The sequence below is a fragment of the Rhinolophus sinicus genome, chromosome 8 (genome assembly GCF_057876585.1).
Source record: "Rhinolophus sinicus isolate RSI-liver-muscle chromosome 8, RSI-T2T, whole genome shotgun sequence".
NCBI classification, from domain to species: Eukaryota; Metazoa; Chordata; class Mammalia; order Chiroptera; family Rhinolophidae; genus Rhinolophus; species Rhinolophus sinicus.
In genome coordinates, this window is record NC_142508.1 from 30,868,723 (window position 1) to 30,874,365 (window position 5,643).

Genomic DNA, 5,643 nt, shown 5'->3' on the forward strand with positions numbered 1-5,643 from the left:
CAGAGAGTCTCCCCTGATGCCACCCTCCAGGCCAGGGGAACTAGGCTGGCCTTATCACCCTGGTCTCAGGTGTGTCCCCCCACCCATATTCTTAGAGGCAAAGGGGCCGCTGGGGGGCCAGTGGGGTCAGAGACTTCCTAGCATGTCTCTCTGACCACAAACCCGAGGACCCTCCACCACTTTCCTTCTCTCTCTCTTTCTATCTCATCTCTATCTCTGGGCCTGGACCTCATGGGCACAGTTACTCTGGAGCACAACCTTCTTTCTGTTTTTCTGCAGAATTAATGTATGTGACCGGCACCCTGCAACATGGGCGGGGGCCGTGCAGAACTGGGGCTGTGAGCTCTAAGCCAGGAAGCCTCTCTTCCTGCCCATGGTCACCCAGCCCCACCCAGGAATACCCTGTTGCCCCTCCTCCACCCTTAGTTCGTGGGGGAACTGTGCATGGCTGGGGGTTGTAAGGCAGCCTGGGAGCTTCATTCCTCATCTTCCATGAATTCAATCAAGCCTCTATTTTTCTGGAATTTTCTGCAGGACGGCTGGTTCCACAGCTTACAGTAAACTTCCCAACACCCACTGCTTGCCCAGTGCCCCATGGACTACAGCAACCTCTCCCACCTTCAGCCCTTTGAATTTTAGGGGCAGGAGATAATGGGGGTTGGGGCTCTGGGGACTGTCACTGTGCCATTTCCAGCCTGACCCACATCTCCCCCTTTCCCCTCCTGGATCAGTGATGCCTTGGGCCATTTGAGGTTGGCCAAGGGTGTGTGGCAACCAACAGGCTCATCCACTCACCTGGTAAATGCGAAGGCCCACTTTGTAACAGCAACACAGATGACCTCAGCTTTCCTTTCCCTGTGCCCAAACGTAAAAGGCCCATGCCCAGGTGACCAGGGCCCAAGGAGGCACAGGGCTGGGCATTGGGTACCATGTGTTGGAGTTCCCTTCCCTGGCAGCTTCCTGGGGGAGATTGTCCTTCCAGCTCACCCCTGCACCCCATCCCACTGACTCTTCCTGCTGTAAACCCACACTACCGGAACAGCCGCAATTCACAGGTCTATGCCCACAGCCGCCTTCACAGAACCTCCTACCTGGCCAGTGATCCCATTATTCCAGAACATGTCCTGTTCATTCTGCCTGCCCTCTGCCAACCTGGCATCTCCAGGCCACCTTAGACCACACCTGTCTGGGGTCCTCCATCCTGCACCCCGACCCCCAGGGCGCTGGGTCGGTGGACCCGTGGTTGTCAAGTGAGTTTGGCAGTCTGGCCTGTCCCTCAAAGAGGCCATCAGCCCCCTCAGGAGCCCTCCGTTCCCACCGGCCACGGTGGCCCCGACACACAGGGCACAAAGAGCCAGGACAAACCAGGGGATGGAGGGAGCAGCACCCCAACACACCACGCGCCCTCGACTCCAGGAGAGACCGCCACAAGGGGAAGAGCAGACACGCAGGCACACAACCCTCACAACCAGGGTGCCTGGGGGCTGCCACTCTCCTCCCGCGGGCGGGTCCCTGGGCGGGGCTTGGAGCCCACTGGCCCTCCGGAGACCCTGGCTGCCCGCCCTGGGGGCTTCAAGGGTGACTGCCAACGCCCGGGCACTGCCTCCTTAGCGGAGCCCAGCCCCGGGCACGACCACACTCCGGTGGAGAAGCTGCCACTTCCACACAGCCTCAGTGTGTCTGTCCCAGTCCGTGTGCCCGCCTGTGCGTCCCTTCCCCCTCCCCCACCCCCTGTCCGTCTGGCTCTGTGACATGCCTGTTGGGCTCTGGCTCTCGCTCAGCCCCCTCTTTCTCTGTCTCTGTCCATGTCTCTCTGTATGTCTAGATACATACATGTACGTATACGTGTATATTTCCATCTCGCTCCCTCTTACTCCTCCCGTTCTGTCTGTCGGTCCCTGTACTGCGGGGACTCTAGTCCCTCTGCCCGCACAAGAATGCAGGATATGGTGAGGCCAAGAAGGAACACCAACGGAGCCACAGATAGGGGGCTCATAGCACCATTTCTCACGGGCGGCTGGCTTGGAGAAACGGGATGCGGGAGCCACACGATCCCCAACCTGCCGGCAGCTTCTCTGCCAACCGACCGACCCACCAATTTGCAGTCCACCATCTGCGCTTCCTAGCTTGGCCACCGCAGCTGTACCGGTGGCCCATGGCCAACTGGCAACAGCTGACAGCCAAGCGGTCACAGCTGATGACCATGCACCACCCGAGGCAGCACCCCTCCACGTGAGGCCCAGAGCCTGGAAACGGCTCTCTGGGACTCTGTCGCCACAGTCCCCGTCTGTCTCTCTCCGCCTCTCTCTTGCTCCGTCTCTGGCCTTCTCTCATCCTCTCTCTCACCTCCCTGGGTCAGGAGAGGTGACGTGTAGCCAGTGAAGGGACCGGAGATCGGGCGGGACGCTGGTCGCTGAGGAGGGGCGAGGGCCCGGACAGAAGGCTGTGTGACGAAGGGTGACGGCAGACTGGAGCCGCTGCACCCTGGTGGCGTGGGTGCCTCCCCGTGGCTTTGTGCCAGTCGGTTGGGCCGGCCAGGGCCAGGGCCAGGGCCAGGCCTGTGCGTGCATAGGGCCGGAGGGGACGGAGAGGACCTGCGACTCCCTCGGTTGCCCTGAGCGGGGGCTATATATTTGTAGTCTATATATTTTTAATATTCAACTACATTCAACATTTCACCATCATCAAATATCTGAACATTGAATTTTCTTTCCAGTAATTTGAAAACTATGTTTCTTTCTGGATACTTACTTCTCTTTCTGCTTTCATGTTTTCATGATGACACAGTCTTTCATTTAAGTGAGTCCACCTCATTCATTGAGTAACACCTTATTTCTCTCCTCCAGCATACAATCTAGTTTCTCAGTTTGAGCTTGAAATATTTTTATGATATCCTGAAACTCGTCTTGGATACTAATTACTCTCTTTTCATTGTGACTTTTGTTGCGAACGTCATCCCGTTGCTGTCGAAGCAATGTATTTTCACTTTGTAGGTGAGAACACCTCTCCTCTAGGGATTCCAGCTTTCCAATGTATGTGTTCACTTTTTCTCATTCACTTTGATACATGTGTTCAATTTCCTTTTTTTGACACTGTGTTTGGCTTAGGTCTCTGTGAACACGTTCTAAAACCAGAGTCGTTTCTCTAAGAGCAACTCTTGTGTGATGGCACTTAGTTTCTAGACTACTGAATTTACTTTCAGCTTTAGAAAGTTGTTGAGAAAGAATCTCATTGTTATCTTTTAGGTTAGACACATCAAAATTCACTTTGTCCCGTAAAACAAACCATTCCTCTCTTGCTCTCTGGAAAGCAAGCTGTACACCTCTTTTAGATTTCTGACTTTGCTCAAGACCGTGGATAGCAGTAGCCAGTCTAGAATGGCAGGATTCAACTTCTGTTTGCAGTCTTTCTCTGTTTCGTTTTTCACTCCGCGTTTCAGAGGTTAGTCCTTTATTCTCAGCTGTCAGAACATTCAGCTGTCCATTACATTGAAATATTGTTTTCATTAGTGTTTCCTCATTCAGCTTTATTGTCTTTTGAAGACGGTCATTCTTTTCTTTTACAATTGCAATGTCCTCAAAATACTTTTTTTCCATTTCCTGAGACGCATTTTTAACCCTGTTTCCAGTCTTAGTATGGCAATTTCATGCAACAGATCTTTTTTGTTTTTCATGACTCTCAGAAACCTAGGTAAAAGAAAAAAAGACTTGTAACTAGCCCTCAGTGAAATGACGTATCGTGATATCCTCTGAAATTAAAGAAGAACCTATATGTTTATATAATGAAAGGTTGCAATAAATGGATATCCCACTGATTGAAATAAATGGACATCGCAAACCTCCAACTTTATACAAGCTTAAATTCTCCAAAGTTCAAAAATTTAGTACAAGAGGCTGAATCCATGAGAGTGGAAAACAGAATTTGCAAATCATAAGAGAATTTTAAGAGTCTCAGATTTGGAAAAGATACAAAACGAGAAGGCATAAATGATTAAGAAATCTCACTTTAAAAAAGAGTTTCCAGTCGGAAAATATAGCAAATCCAGAGTAAGAGTATTAACTCTGCATATATTCGGACAGATTAAATTTCCTAAAATTCTTTTTTCTGATATATTCCATAGATATTCTAATTTTCCAGTATTTTCATAGTCAGTTATGAAAATTACATCTACTAATAACTGATAAATCTAGGCATTGCACTAAGCTCTTCTCGTTAGGTATCACAATCTAAAACAGAGAAATTGAAAAGATCAGTGAGTTTAGGATTTCCCCCAGGACTTCTGACTCTACAATAGTGCTCTCACACCAAACCACAGCGATTCCTCTAGTGTAAATATATAAATTGAAGAGGCCTTAGAAATTCATGAGATTATTTGCTGCTGCAGTAATTTTATTTCCTCTTTATAATGTTTAAAGTAGCCATAATTATAAAACGGGAAAATACACTGACCTATTTGACAAGGAATGAAATACTCATCAGTAAATTATCACTTGGTATACATACATACATACATACATACATACATACATACATATACATACATATATACATATACATACATATACATACATATATATATACACACATATACATACCATGGCATACAATCTTCTTCAAAGTTCATTGTACTGAAATAGGATACTACTTGGAGCAAATTGTTCCTTTTCTCAAAAGGAGGAGAATGAATGTAAAATATGGTCTGACCTGGCTGTACATTAGCCTCAATGGAAATGAAAACTAACCTCTCTATTCATACAGCAAGGGGATGAAATCACTGCCGAAAACTGGAACATCTGTTGATAGTAGCAATAGTTTTGAGATTATAGAAAACTCGTAGATTCCTGCAAAAAGTGTTAAAGCCTTCACTATGGATGAGGCCACTGTGAATGTCACCACTTGTCTGTTGGACATAGATGGATTTGAATCAAGAATATCATTTACTGCAATGGACCAAAAATGTCACTCCACATAAAACACACACACACACACTTTCACACATGCACACAGAGATACACACAGACTCACAAACACATACACACATACATATGCTTTCAAAATCCTCAATATTTCCCATATGTACAGTGTTGGTTTTTAAATATATACACACACAAATACACATGTGTTTGAAAATGACTAAACAAAATACTTCAGAGTTCATTTTCTTTCCACGGAAATCTTTAGTAAAAGGCGAAAGATTTATACGATTTGAAGAGAAACCAGAGTATAAAGAGTTCATTTTCTTGCAATCTATTTCTTTCTCCTTTTGTTTGCAAAGGTCATTAGTCAGAATTGCATCTTGTAATATTCTGTCATTGTGCCCTGGAGAACGTCTCCTCTGAGTGTCATGTTGCTCTAGTGCCACCTAGAGAATCGAGTATGAACAAAGAAAAATTAGAATATAATTAAAATTTAAGTGTTAAACTTCTTAATCGATGTTTACTTACTCCCAAATTACTGGACTACAACTAGGAAGTGGCAGATAAAGTGGCTCAGTCTAAATTAAGAGAAAAACATGAACCCACCAATCTAATTTTGTCCCTGTTTGAACTAAACAATTCGTTAGATGTTAAACCCACCCAAAAATGAATTAGTAGATGATTGCTAAATGCTATAGAGGCTTCCTCCCTTAAAATATGTCACCCC

General features: G+C 46.7%; 1 non-coding gene across 1 annotated transcript; it reads right to left on the reverse strand.

The window, feature by feature from the left end:
- Positions 1 to 5,103: 5,103 nt before the first annotated feature.
- Positions 5,104 to 5,225, reverse strand: LOC148757466 (U5 spliceosomal RNA). Its single transcript, XR_016022296.1, has one exon. It is a non-coding gene; the product is annotated as a U5 spliceosomal RNA (small nuclear RNA).
- Between the last annotated feature and the right edge of the window lie 418 nt (positions 5,226 to 5,643).